Source organism: Arachis hypogaea, chromosome 15 (genome assembly GCF_003086295.3).
Source record: "Arachis hypogaea cultivar Tifrunner chromosome 15, arahy.Tifrunner.gnm2.J5K5, whole genome shotgun sequence".
Classification (NCBI taxonomy): domain Eukaryota; kingdom Viridiplantae; phylum Streptophyta; class Magnoliopsida; order Fabales; family Fabaceae; genus Arachis; species Arachis hypogaea.
In genome coordinates this window covers 85,441,352-85,457,051 of record NC_092050.1, presented here as the reverse complement: position 1 = coordinate 85,457,051, position 15,700 = coordinate 85,441,352, and the positions used below count along the sequence as shown (strand labels likewise).

General features: G+C 39.9%; 1 non-coding gene across 1 annotated transcript; it reads right to left on the bottom strand.

Moving 5' to 3' along the window:
• Positions 1 to 11,463: 11,463 nt before the first annotated feature.
• On the bottom strand, positions 11,464 to 11,567 carry LOC112752390 (small nucleolar RNA R71). The gene has a single exon (XR_003176829.1). It is a non-coding gene; the product is annotated as a small nucleolar RNA R71 (small nucleolar RNA).
• Between the last annotated feature and the right edge of the window lie 4,133 nt (positions 11,568 to 15,700).

The window sequence follows — 15,700 nt, the reverse complement described above, 5'->3', positions numbered from 1 at the left end:
TCTGCCAAACGCCACCTTTCTTTCATTCATAGTTATTTCCATATTTTTTCAGTTTATGTTTAAATTTAGGATAGTTAGAGATGTATGTTGTAGTGGATTATAGGTGTTTAGGTAGCTAAGATGTGGTTAGTGGATTTAGGCCTAATTAATTGCACTGTTCTTGCTACTTGTTTTATAATTTTCGCAATTCTGCTGTTGCTGTGATGTTAGTTTTGTTCATGTGATGTTCTTACTATTCATGCTGCTATTGCGACTGCTCTTTCATGTTCATATTATTTATATCTATTTGCAGTTTGTTTTAATTCATATGAACTATTCTGCTTGCTGTTTATTACCCGAGAACATCCAATTTTAGCCGGAATGCTGCCCAATTTTCTATAAATCGTTTTGATTCTCATTCATATATTGGTTTTGGCATTTTTAATTTTGCATTCCTTAGCTCTTCCCAAACTAATTCATGAATGCACGTGCCAGCATTCTTATTCCTCTGTTTTTCGGGTTAATAAATCACATTATTGTTAATTAGATTTCACTTTTTCGCTATTTCTATATCTATATGAATCATCAACAACTTGATTATGAGTTGTTTGTTGCTTAAAATTATGAAATTCTTGTTGCTTAGAAACCAATCATCATGCCACTTACTCTGACTTTTTTTTTACTAACTCACTGATTTTCGCTTTCTAACCTCTTTTTCAAGTTTAACCACTTTTAACTTTCTAACTTCTCCCTTTGCTTTTTGACTAACTCTTTCAATTTTTAACTCATGGCATGATTATTATTGCTCCTAATTAACAAGCATTCTCCTTATATTACATTTTGGATTGTAATCTCTCATCTCAGCTTTTTAACTCCGAAACAATCCAAAATGCACAATTATTCAACTCATTCCATAATTCTACTACTCCTTTACCACTTTGTGCTTATCTTGTTATCTGCCTACCTGTTTTCCTGCTTTTATTATATCCTAGATTTCTGTTTTTGAGGATGTCTGACCCTCAGCGTAAAGGAAAAGGCAAGGCAACAACTGGAAAATGGAAAAGAGGTGAATCCTCTATGTCTCTCCTGGAGCTTATGCATGATGACTCCTGGCAGAAAAAGCACTTTACCCCGCAGGAGAAGGCTGACCAGCTCCTCCCTACCAATGATCCAATTAAGTTTGCAAACCGATACTGTCAACTGAAGTATCCCGTGTTTGCTACCTTCCAGAAATCTGTACCTGGAGACGACTTTGAAAATTCCAGAAGAACTACAGTAGTACACCTCCGATCAGATCAAACAAAGAGGCTGGTTCTTCTTGGAGAGAAATTTGACTGTGGTCAATGCTTCCTGGGTACGAGAGTTTTACTGCAATTATTTCAAGACTTCCCTGGATGCAGTGCACCTCAGAGGAAAACAGATACTGGTCACTGAAGAGGCCATTGAGGATATTCTGTGCCTTCATCCTAAGTCAGATCAGCCTGACGGTTACCAAAAGGCTGAAGAGGACATGCGCTTTCTGAGATTTGACTGGGATGCTGTCAAGCAGAGGATAGCCCTTGACCCTACTATCCTATGGGTCATGGGTAAGAACACCACCATGCCTAAAGAAATCAAGCGGATATACTTGAATGATGAGGCTCGGCTCTGGCACCAGATCTTGAGTAACTTTATTATGCCGAGCACTCATGAGATAGAGCTGCCTGCCACTATGATCACCCTTCTACGATGTGTGCTGGAGGGTAAGGACCTGTATCTACCTCGTTTCATCTGGCACTATTTGGCCAGGGTCCATGTCAGAGGCACCCTCCCTTTCCCTTACCTGGTCACCCAGCTAGGCCGTCGAGCTGACGTGCCTTGGGAGGATGCTGATGAGAAGCCACCTGCTGCGGACTGTAGGAAGATCATTCCTCACAGCAGGAACTTTCTGGCTTTAGGCTACAGACCTCCATTCCTTACTGCTTCTGATGAGACAGCCACACCTTCAGCTGCCCCCTTTACTTCCACTGCTGCACCTGTCCCACCCGCTGCACCTCCAGCTGCTCCTGAGCCTATTTACAATTTGGTGCATTGACTCTTCGCCCGCTTGGACCGTATGGAGCATCGCAACAAGCGACGCTATAAGCACGTCAAGTTGATGATCCGTTCCGGCGGCGACATCCCCTCCGAGCCTGACACCCCTTCTGATACATCCGAGGTGGAAGAGGACGATCGCGAGGAGGAGACACCTACCCAGGCTGTACAGGCTGGACCGGAGCAGGTTGCACAACAGCAAGAGATGCTACACCAGATTCAGGCCGCAGATCCTGAGATTTCTATCCAGTCAGAGCCTCCTCTCCAACAGACAGATCCTCCTACCCTCATCCAGTCTGCAGATCCTCAGGCCACTACTGAGACTCCAGCAGCCCATCCTTCCAGTGATGACACTCCTTCACACCCGGCTTAAGTGAGCATCGAGGATGATGCTTTATTTTATGTGTGGGGAGGTCGCCATCTCTGGCGTATTTTTTTGGTGAACCACTACAGACTCCTTTATTTTATTTTGGTTATTTTTCTGTATTTTTATTTTTATTTTTATTTTTTATCTTTCAGTACTTATAAATTGTTCTTTTCATGTGTTTTTACCTTTATTTCTGCATTTTGCACCTTAGTTCATATTCTAGCCATTTAGTTTAGTTGCGATTCTAACTTATTAGTTATAGAATATGTGGATTAATTAGTATAGTTTACCCTTTTAGCATATGATAGTTTGGTTTAAATTGAAAATAAAAAGGAAGTAAACTAGAAACTTTAACATAATCAAAACAATCCACACCTTGTATATAGAACATAACATGATAGTTAGTTAACAACATTTCATCAAGGAGGAACACTAAAACTTTAAAGCCACCCAAGAAATTTTACATTGAGAATAATGGGAACCCTTAATTTCTACTTGCATGACATGTATAACTGATATATGAGCTAGAGAACACACAGCCTGTGAGTTTTGAGCTTAATTGTATGGTTACATTCAAACCATAATTTTTATTCCTGTGTGTTTTGCCCTTCTTTTTTATTCTGATGTTCTTTGCTTTGTTTTAATCTATATTCTGATGTTCTTTTTTATTCCTATGAGTTTTAATATATACTAAGAGATGATTGAGGCCATTGCTTGAAATATTTGCTCACTTATTCCAAATTAGTCTACCTTTTACATCACCCTTGTTAGCCCCCTTGAGCTTTTTAAATCCCCTCTTGTTCTATAAACCACATTACTAGCCTTAAGCAGAAAAACAAAATAAAAATCCCAAGTTGAATCCTTGGTTAGCTTAAGATAGAAATTGTGTATTGTTTAAGTGTGGGGAACTTTATGGGAACATGGATGATAGAAACAAGTAGGAAAGTTAAAAAGAATAAAGATATTTCAAAATAAAAATTTGGGAAAGCATGCTCATGTGAAATCAAAATAATTGAATTACCATGTGCATTAAAAAATTTATTTTCAGTATTTAAATCCCCCAATTGCAAAATAAAAAGAACCAGGGCACATGGGATAAAATTTAAGCTAATGCATGAGCTTGCTATACAAAGTGACAAAAGTTGGGCAGATAGGTTAAGAAGCTTTGAATTACAAAATATGTATGTTAGGTGAGATCTTAGACTAGTCAAAGATTCACTTATTAGCTCACTTAGCCTTATACATATACCCTTACCTTTACCTTAGCCCAGTACAACCTTGAAAAAGACCTCATAATTTTTGTATGTCTGTATTCTATAATTGTTGACTGGTTAGATGAAGAACAAAGTTATAGAAAGTAATGATAAAAAGAAGAATATAGTGATTAACCCAATAAACACTGAGTGACTAGAGAGTAAACACAAAATCCAGTGAGGGTTCAATAGCTCATCACCATATATCTCTGCTTAAATTGTTAATTGTCTTGCAAGTTTAAAAAATATTTTTTTTACCCATCTCAATTGTAAAAGTGCTTTAAATATTATCTAAGGTTTGGCTAAGCATATATGATTCCTTGAGAATGTGAACTAATTTAACTACATGTAAGTTTTATATACAAGTGAATAACAATCAGAATTGCATGATTCATTTAGGTAGTTGCATTTAGGATAGATTGCATTGCGTGAGATTCCACCACTTTAACCTTACCTTACTCTTTATCTTGGACTTAGCATGAGGACATGCTATTATTTAAGTGTGGGGAGGTTGATAAATCCATATTTTATGATATGTATTGTGCTCAATTTAGGTGATTTATTCAATCCTTTGCCCACTTATTCATGTAAATTGCATGGTTTTACTTTCCCTTCCTTATTATGTGATATATGTGAAATACATGTTTCCTATGCTTTAAAATTATTTATTTTAATTTTTCTTTATTATCATTCGATGCCGTGATTTGTGTGTTGAGAAGTTTCAAATCTTCTAAGGCAGGAATGACTTAAAGGATGGAAAGAAAACATACAAAAATGGAAGGAAAGCACAAAATGGAGTTTTTGAAGAAACTGTCAGCAACGCGAACGCATGGACGACGCGGCCGCGTGCCCAGTGCGAAAAGACAGTGATGCGAACGCGTGACTGACACGGACGCGTGCCTTAAGCAGAACACAGATGACGCGGACGCATGGCAGAAGCGAACGCGTGACAAGGAAAACTCCAGATGACACGACCGCGTGACCCACGCGGACGCGTGACAGACGCCACGCACCAAAAATTACAGAAAATGCTTCCAGCGATTTCTGAAGCCCTTTTTGGCCCAGATCCAATTCCAGAAGGCACAGATTAGAGGTTATAAAGTGGGGGAATGCATCCATTCAAAGAGAGATCTCCAATTATTCACTCTTCATAGTGTAGATGTAGTTTTTAGAGAGAGAGGTTCTCTCCTCTCTCTTAGGTTTTAGGATTAGAATTTCTTATTATTTCAATTTAGTTTTCCAACTCCTTGTGAGGTTCAACATTCCTTTACTTTATATTTCCCTTTTACTTTCAGATATTTTAATGCTTTTCTTTAATTACTTTTGTTGCCAAATTGGCTTATGAATCATTCATGTTTAGATTTGATTTTCTATTTAATATAATTTGAGGTATTTCAGTTTATGATTGCTTTCTTTTATTTATGTTACTGTTGCTTCCAATCTGAAGACATTTTTTTCGAGTAAGTTTACTTTTCCCTTTTTGGTTTTGGTTGATTAATTGGCAACTCTTGAGTTATCAAACTCAACGTGATTGATAATTGTTGGCTTTGCTAATTGAATTGAACTTCAATAAACTCCAGTCCTTTCTTAGGAATTGACTAGGACCTGAGGATCAAACTAATTAGTCACTTGACCTTCCTTTACTTTAGTAAAGGCTAACTAAGTGGGATTAAAACTCAATTCTCATCACCATTGATAAGGATAACTAGGATAGGACTTCCAAATTTCTCATACCTTGCCAAGAGTTTATTTTATAGTTATTTATTTGTTTTACTTGTCATTTAAATTACTTGTTCCTTACTTTCAAAACCCCAATTTACAAAACTCATAACCAATAATAAGAACATACCTCCTTGCAGTTCCTTGAGAAGACGACCCGAGGTTTAAATACTTCGGTTATCAATTTATTTAGGGGTTCGTTACTTGTGACAACCAAAACGTTTGTAAGAAAGGACTTTTGTTGGTTTAGAAGCTATACTTGCAACGGGAATTTATTCTGAATTATAGACCACGCAAAAGCACCTCTCTTCAGAGAGTTGTGTTGATTTGATGGATAAGATTTATTGTGGTCTTGGTTATGGCTTTGTTGGTTTCTCCACCCAAATTTTGGGTGGTTTTTCCAACCTGGGTTGTATGTCTTAGAGTGTGGATCATATGGTGGTCTGGATGAGTTATTCACATAATTAGCTTGTTCCCAGTCACCTTCTGATTCTGATGCATTCCGTTCTTGTTGAGGAGTTTGGTCTTGAATGGCTGAGGCTTGATTAGCCTCCATCTTCTTGGTTAAGGCTGCTATTTGTGCTGCAATTGCCTTGTTCTGAGCTAACAAAGCGTATACAGAGTTGAGTTCTAGCACTCCTTTCTTCTGAGTTCTTTCTGAAGCATAGAAATACTCATTTTCAGCTACAGTCTCGATGACATCTATGGCTTCTTCAATGGTCTTCTTCTTGTTGAGTAAGCCTCCTGAAGAACGATCCATAACCTTCTTTGAATCATAGGACAACCTTTCATAGAAGATGTGTAGTTGTACCCACTCATTGAACATTTCTGGTGGACATCTTCTTGTCAAATCTTTGAATCTTTCCCATGCCTCATAGAGTGTCTCTCCATCTAGTTGTCTGAAAGTTTGCACCTCAGCTCTTAGCCTGTTGATTCTTTGTGGAGGGTAAAATCTTGCAAGGAATCTATTTACAAACTCCTTCCATGTGGTTAGGCTCTCCTTGGGAAATGATTCCAACCATTTTGCTGCCTTATCTCTGAGTGAGAAAGGGAACAAGAGTAGCTTGTAGATGTCTGGGTGTACTCCATTAGACTTTACTATATCACATATCCTCAGAAATGTGTTGAGATGTTGATTTAGGTCTTCTTGGACACTTCCTCCATATGAACAACTATTCTGAACAAGTGTGATGAGTTGAGATTCCAACTCAAAGTTGTTAGCATGGATTGTTGGTTTGAGGATGCTGCTACCACAGTTTCCAGGATTTGGGTTGATATAGGAGCCTAATACTCTCCTTTCTTCTCCAACATGATTGCTAGCTTCCTCTCTAACATGGTTGTGTGCTTCTTCTTCCATGGTGGTTTCTAGATCTTTCTCCACTAGTTCCTCTCCAACTATGCCTTTGCCTCTTGCTTCCCTCCTTAGTCTAAGGAAGGTCCTCTCAATTTCACTATCAAAGGGAGATGAAGTCTCTCCTCTTTTACCTATCATACACTTGGTAAATAACCAGTAGAGAACAAGTGAAGTAAGAAAAATCTTGTTGAGATTAGTGGTTAGCTTTGTTGATGCAATAAATCGAACAGTTGGAAGAGTGGAAATATGGATGATGGGTAACTAAAATAATCAAAGAAAAAGAAACAAAACTCAGAGCAGAGATGAAAGAAAAATAGAAAGCACTAAAAAAATAAAATAACAAGGAAATTAAATTGCTTAATCTAGCTCTCCAATCAATTTAATCACTGTAAAATTTCAGCCAATCCCCGGCAACGGCGCCATAATTCACACCTCCATTCAAAAACAGTGAATCAATTCTTTTTGGCAAGCGCACCAAAATTATCGTCAAGTAATAACCCACAATAGAGGGGGATCGTATCCACAGAGACTGGCAAATTCAAGCAGTTTTAATTGATTGATGAATTAATCAAGTGGAACAAGTAGATTGTGATTGCAGAATTATAAATGGATGAAATGTAAATGGCTAGAATGTAAAGGAAAGCAATAAAGTGCATAAATGGAAATAGAAAAATGTAAAGTGTAGAATTATAAATGACTTGAATGAAAATGGGAATGGAAAATTGATGAATGTAAAAGTAAACTATAAAGAAAGGGATAGATAAGAATGGGGAAATTCATTGAGATCAGGAGATGTTGTCTCTTTGGATCAATTTCAGCTTATATCCTCTTCAATCATGCAACTCATTGACCTCTTAGCAATCATGATTGATTGAGCCCCAATCCTTTGCTGACTCAATCTCTCAGATCTTGATCAACAGCCAATTCCTTGGTCTAATTGCTCATGAAGAGAGATATGCTTGATCCCTGATTATACCACACATCATCATAAGTCCAAGTAGAGGGAGGATTATATGTCACTATATCCAAACACCAAAACCCAGATCCTACTCAAGTGTGAGAAGGGATTTCAAGCATGGTTTCATGTTTCCTTTCCCAAGGTTCCCGTGAAACCCAATTTGCATTCAATCTCTTTTCCAAGATAATTGAACACTAAGCATTAGAAACGAAATTCCTTCTAGCAAATGAAAGAGAAGATGAAGAGAAGAAGAATTTTACTATCATCAATCCATTAAGTACAACAGAGCTCTCTCTCTCTCAATGAGAGGGAATTTAGCTACTCATAGCTAAATGAAGACTACTCCAAAGAGAAGAAGATGATAAAGTGTAAAAGTGAATCCAAAACTCATCTCTCTAACTGCTTAACCCCCTCTTCAGTACTTATTGGAGTATTTATACTACTCCTAGCTAAAAATAAAATAATTACAAAAGTGAAAAAGAAAAATTACATTTTGGAGGGAAAAAAGGAACTCAATAAGCGTGACTTCCCAACTCGCGTGTGGTTGGCGCTCCAGTGGCATGTCACGTGCTTCCTCAAATCTGGCTTGGCGTGCCACGCCCAGTCCTTCAAGTGGCACGCCCTTCTTCAAAAACATCCCTGGCATGCCATGCCTTCGAGCTCAAGTGGCATGCCCAGGGTCTTTTAATGCCCATGTAGTGTGGCGTGCCACGCTTTCGAGCTTAAGTGGCACGCCCCATCCTTTTTCCACTTCTCTTTGCCTCTGGAAATTTGAACTAGCGTGGCACGCCCAAGGTCTGGCATGCCACGCCCTTGTTGCGCGCTTAATCAAGCTCTCTGGAAGGTTGAACTAGCGTGGCACGCCCAAGGTCTGGCGTGCCACGCTCCCTTTTTGAACAAGTGACTCCTCTGTTTGGCATGCCAAGCCACGAACTCAAAATGGCACGCTTAAGTGAGGAATAGTGGATGGCATGCCACGCTCTCGACACCAAGTGGCACGCCCCATGTATTTGGCCTCCTTCATCCTCTCTAGAAACTTATACCAGCATGCCACGCCTAGAGGCTGGCGTGCCACGCCCTTGATCTTGCCTTGGCTCCAGCAGCTAGCGTGCTGATGCCAGGGCATCTTGGCCAGTTTCACTGACTTTTTCTTTACTGTTTTTAGGTTAGTTTCATGCATTTCCTTAGGAAATAAGCTAGTTTTAGTTAGATATTCACTTACACCTTGACTCAAGCATACATTGTGCATTTTACATTATTTCATGAGGATTTTGCATAAGTTTAGTGACAAATTGTATGTTGCATTGCCCATGACTTGGACTAGAAATTTGATGCACTCTATTTCTTGATTTCAAGACTAAAGGAAGCAAGGAAAGGGAGGAAACTTGCAAGGTTAATAAGAAAAGTGATTGCCAATGACACTCTCATAGCCATCATTGCCCACGTTAAGAGTCACGTTAACTAAGTTAACGTGAACTCTAACGTGGAAAAGGGAAGTTGAGCCAATGTTAGTGACACTCAACATTGTCACTAACGTGGAAGCTAACGATGAGGAATGAATGATGAGCCAATGTTAGTGACACTCAACATTATCACTAACGTTGGGATGGCTAAGAATGGCCACGTTAGAAGCCACGTTAACATAGTTAACGTGGACTCTAACGTGAGATCTAGGGGCACATTGGAACGTTAGTGACAATGTTGAGTGTCACTAACGTTCTCGAACTTATACTTTCACTAAATGTTAACACCCCTAATGCCCTGAGCTGAAGTCTCTGCCCACTTAGCACTTTCTCTCTGCAAGTAAAGCCAAGCCCAAATGAAGAAAAGAACTGCTTCAAACTCAAGATCCAAAGGCCCAAGACTTGAAGAGTAAACTAGAAGCTGAGAAGAGTAGTATATATAGGAGTAGCTTTGAATTGTAAAAGGAGTTCTGGAGGCTGGAAAAAGAGAACTACTCTCTGTATTTTACTTTCTCTGCATTTTCTAGTTTTACGATGTATTCTCCATCTTTGTTTTCATTTTCTGGAGCTATGAACAACTAAACCCCTTTCATTGGGTTAGGGAGCTCTGTTGTAATTTGATGGATCAATACTAATTTTCATTATTCTTCTTCTATCTTTTTTCTTGATTTTACTTGAAAGCTTTCGATCTTCATCCAATTGAGTAGTTATCTTGGAAGAGAAGCTATTCAAATTTGGATCTCTTTTGAACCTTGAAAGAGGAATGAAGAGATCAAGCTAGAAATACTTTCTCATGCTGGACCAAATTGGGTTTGGATGGGTATGTGACTATAACCCTCTCAATACTTGATTTGGGAAATGCATGTGGTATAATCAGTGACCATACTTCATCTCTTCTCATGAGCAATTGACCAAGGAATTGGCTATTGATCAAGATTTGAGAGATTGAATTGCAAGAAATTGTAATTCAATCACTTAAGATTGCCAAGGAGATCAATGAGTGCATTGATTGAGGAAGAGATGAAAATGAACTTGATCCAGAGAATTGCAACATCTCCTAAGCCCAATGAACTCCCCATCTCTGATCTTAACCATTCTCTTTAATTTCTACCATTTACTTTTATGAGCAAATCCCCCATTCCCATTTACAATTCTGCAATTTACTTTCAGTCATTTGCTTCCAGTCCTTTAATTCTAGCATTTACTTTTCTGTTATTTACATTCCCGCCATTTTATTTCTGCAACTCTCAACCCAAATTCTGGATTCGCTCAACTAGAACATTCTTCTAATTAAAGTTGCTTGATCAATCAATCCCTGTGGGATTCGACCTCACTCTATTGTGAGTTTTTACTTGACGACAAATTCGGTACACTTGCCGAAGGGAGATTTGTTGTGAGACAAGTTTTCCCCGCATCAAGTTTATGGCGCCGTTGCCGGGGATTGATTGTGCATCAACAATGATTAAATTAGAAGATCACTAGATTGAGCATTTTTATTTTGTGAATTTCATTTTCTGTTTGAGTGATTTACTTTTTGTTTTAGTTAAACTTCTTCCCTTCCCCCTCTACTCTTTTGTTCTTCTTTGTTATTTTCAATTCTGTTTGCTAACCCACTAACTGTTTGATATATTGCATCACCCACAACTAACAGTAATTCTGACACAAATACTTTCTGCACCTATGTTTTCTTGCTTGCACTTGATGGTTGTATGACAGGGAGAAGAAGCGGGGCTTCAACTTCTTTCGATTCTGAACCTGAGAGGACCTTCCTTAGATTAAGGAGGGAGGCAAGAGGAAAGAAAGTGGTTGGTGCTGAGGAAGAAGAGGAATTCTTTGAAACAAACATGGAAGACAACATGGAAAACCATCATGAAGAAGAAGATCACAACCATGGGGGAGGAGGTAAAGCAAATCATGCTGGGGAGGATAGAAGAGTTTTGGGCTCTTACATCAATCCAAACCCAGGTAATTATGGAAGTAGCATCCAAAAGCCAACAATCCATGCCAACAACTTCGAACTTAAGCCACAGCTCATCACCCTTGTTTAGAACAACTGTTCGTTTGGAGGAAGTGTTCAAGAAGACCCCAATCAATATTTAACCACCTTCTTGAGAATATGTGACACAGTGAAGTCTAATGGTGTTCATCCTGACGCCTATAGACTGCTCTTATTTCCATTCTCACTCAGGGACAAGGCAACCAAATGGCTGGAATCTTTCCCAAGGGAAAGCTTGACAACTTGGGAAGACGTGGCGAACAAATTCTTAGCAAGATTTTACCCTCCTCAACGAATCAATAGGCTGAGAGCTGAGGGCCAAACTTTCAGGCAACAAGATGGTGAGACTCTATATGAAGCATGGGAGAGGTTCAAGGACTTAACAAGGAGGTGTCCACCTGACATGTTCAACGAATGGGTGCAGCTGCACATTTTCTATGAAGGGCTCTCTTATGAGTCAAAGAAGGTCGTAGACCATTCATCTGGAGGATCTTTGAACAAGAAGAAGACCATTGAGGAAGCCATAGATGTTATTGAAACAGTAGTAGAGAACGACTACTTCTATGCTTTCGAAAGAGGGAACACAAGAGGAGTAATGGAGCTAAACAATGTAGATGCTCTGTTGGCCCAAAACAAGCTCATTACCCAACAGCTGGCTGACCTCACCAAGAAGATGGAGATGAACCAAGTAGCAGCAATCTCCACTTCATCAACAATCCAAGAAGGAGTGAATGAAGAAGCAGAGGGGAGTCAGGAGCAAGCCAACTACATTGGGAATTCACCAAGAAAAAACTATGATCCATACTCCAAAACCTACAACCCTGGATGGAGAAACCACCCAAACTTTGGGTGGGGAAGTGAGCAAGATCAAAACCAAGATCAAAGACGTTACAACTCCAACAAAAATGCAGCTCACCAGCAATTCACATAGAGGACGTCTCAACACCACCACAACAACACTTCTTCATATGCTTATCAAAACCAAAATGACACATCTGCTCCGAATCACCCATCAATTGATGACAAGCTCTCTAAGATTGAAGCCCTACTTGAAGGAATATGCCAAGAGATTGAAGAAAATAAGGTGTTCAAAGAGGAAGTGCGAGCCAATATTAAGAACCAGGGGGAGACCATTAGGAAGCTGGAATTCCAGGTGGGATATTTAGCTGAGAAGATTCCCAAACCCACCGATAGCTTCCCAAGTGACACGGAGAAAAACCCCAAGGGAGAAGCAAAGAAAGTAAGATGGGAAGATTACAAAATGGTCACTACGAGTGATCAAGAGACTGAAGACAAGCAAGGCAAACTTTGCAAACAACCTGAAGACAACTCAACAAAGGAGGAGGATAGAAATCACCAAGGACCAGAAAGTTCACAACAAGAGTTGCTGAAGCTCTATGCTCCCTTCCCTCAACTGCTCAATGGTGCTGTGGGAAAGAGAATATACTCAAGGTTCCTAGACTTGTTTGCATCTCTGCATGTAAACATACCATTCATCAAGGCAATTCAACAAATGCCTGCATTCATCAAGTATATGAAGGAACTTCTTCCCAGGAAAAGCTCACTCAAAGGAGGCCAGACTATAGTGATGAACAAGGAATGTAGTGCCCTTATTCAACCTGAGCTGCCTACAAAAAGAAGAGACCCAGGGAGTTTTCACATCCCTTGTGCCATAGGTGAAACTATGTTCGATAGAGCACTATGTGATTTGGGGGCCAGCATCAACTTACTGCCTTTATCCCTGGTGAAGAGGCTGTAGATTAATGAGATAATACCCACAGATGTAATCATCAGACTGGCTGACAAAACTCAAAAGCAAGCAATAGGAGTGGTGGAAAATGTGTTGCTAAAGGTTGGGAAATACTTTCTCCCAACAGACTTTGTCATTCTGGACATGGAAGAGAGTCACACTCACCCAATCATATTGGGAAGACCATTCTTAGCTATGGCCAGAGCACTTATCGATGTAGAGAAAGGGGAGCTAATATTGAGAATCCATGATGAACGACTCAGCTTCATTGTCTTCAAACTCTCACAAGAAACAGATCAAGAGGACAAGGAACTAAGCACAAATGATAATGAGACACTGAAGGAGGGAACAAGCACTGAAGCACATCCAGTTCATTCTGAGATCCCCTTAATAGATAAACAAGGAAAACAGCTATTGCCACAGCTCAAGGAAAAGTTGGAGGAACCTAAACCTCTAGAGGCAGGTGAAGACAGCATCACAACTCCTTGGAAAAAAAAGGTCACCAAGGGGAAGGCAACCTCAAAAGAAACAAAGAAGAAGGTACCAAGGAGATGGAGGAACAAGAAGATCCCTACGGAAGACTTCTCGCCAGGGGATAGAGTTGTCTCAGCTTACTTCCCAAATATTCCCCCTAATCTCCCTACTGTACCATCTCAGTTACCTAAGGTCTTCACTATCAACAGATTTCTTTCCCTAGAACATGTGGAGATCATTGATCTAACCAATGGATACAAGTCCACAGCAAGAGGGAGGGGAGGACTTTAAGCACTACCAACCACCCTGATGAAGGAAAAACGTCAAGCTAGTGACGCTAAAGAAGCGCTTCATGGGAGGCAACCCATGTTTTATATGTTTTTAAAATAATGAATAAATCAATGTTTATGAATTTCAACCCAAATTTGACAAACACTTGGTGAAATCTTTATCATGCAGTCTATAGTGAAGAACAAGTTTGGTGTTCAAAGCAGAACTCTTGGAGCTTTTAACAAAACTTTTCATCACATTGCTTCAAATTAAGTTTGGTGTCACCCCATGGTGCCACCAAAATGCATATAAGGACCCACCAATAGTTAGTTAGTTAGTTGGAATTCATAAATAAACAATCAATTCCTTTCTTCCCATTTATTCTAGCCGTAGAGTTTGAATTTTTTTTATGATATTAATTTCCTTATTTTAAATCTTTATAGGAAAGAAAAAGGAGCATAAAAAGGGATTGATTGGACAATTAAATGGGGGAGATTTCGCCACTTAATGAAGAGCACTACACACATGTCCCCAGAGGGAACGCATGGGGAAACGCTGCCATGCAACATTGGAGAAAGAAGACCCTTGAAGACCGAATCAATCACTCTCTTTAAGTGATGATCCTTGTCTTTCCTTCATACACAACCCCAACCATCCATCAAGCAACAATCCTTGCAATCCACACCTTCCATCCACTCATGACCCCCTATATAAGTGAGCTCTAGTGCATGCTCATTCCTCACATTCAAATTCCCACTTCCACACTTCATACTTTCGGCTTGCTCAACCCCTTCATCACACTCTATCATAGCCAACCTATTCCTCATCTCTCCGTACCTTCCAACCTCCACTTCAAAACAGCAACTCAATTCATGGCATCATCAAGCTCAAAGAGACAAAAGAGGAAGGAACCCATGGAAAGTGTTCCTTTCGATGAGAAAAAATTCAAAATTGCCTTTCATGAACGTGAATTCGAATGGATAAGGGTGAGAAAGATACTGCCAGAGTTAATCTTCCAAATCAATGCAGATAAATCACCACAAATTTTGGAGAAAATCGAACAGACGGGGTGGCAATTACTCACAAGTACAGAGGGGAAGATCAATGGAAACCTCATCAAAGAGTTTTATGCGAATGTAATAAGAGAGGATAAAACAAAGGCCCCAACCTTCAAAAGTTACATAAGAGGAAAAGAGGTGGACTTCAGCCCAAATGCCATAACAAGAGTTCTTCACCTGAGATCACCTCGTTTTGATGAGGAAAGTTATCAAGCAAGGATAAGTAGAAGCCCTGATAATCATGAGCTCTCAGAGATAGTGGCAGACATCTGTGTTATAGCAGCTGACTGGGAGAGGTACACAGATGGGAAACCCAAGTTCATCAAGAGAGGAGACCTGAGCCCTAAAGGCAAGGGGTGGTTTGAACTTGTGAGGAGGTCCATTCTACCAGCTGCAAATAATTCAGAGGTAAACATCAATCGAGCTACTATGGTGCATTGCTTAATACAAGGTGGGGAAATCAACGTGAATGAGCTCATCGCCGAGGGGATTCAAGATTCGGCTGAGAAGGTTGATTCAGGTGCCAGGCTTTGGTACCCCAGCACCATTCTCCGCTTATGCAACAAGGCCAAGGTAGTATTTGAGGACAGCAACCCAGACTGGGTGAACCCAGGGAGGCCAGTTACACTCGAACGATTGGTTTATACTACACCTGCTCAGCAACAAAGAAGGCCACAAATAGGGAAACCAAAAGCAAAAGAAAGAGTTCACCAAGAGGAACATCATCAGGAAGAATACCAGCAAGAAGAGCAGCATGACCCAGACAACTTGAATATGACTTACCTTCTAAGAGCCATTGAAGATTTGGGACAGAGGCATATGGAAGGACAAGAGCAAATACTGAACCTTCAAACCACTTGGCTGAGCCAACAGGAAGCATGGCAAAAACAACAAATGGAGCAGCAGCAGGAACACTACTCCAGGCTCACTCAAGCCATCAACCAAGTGAATGAGAGGCAAGAGCTCCAAGAGAAGCACTTGCAAGA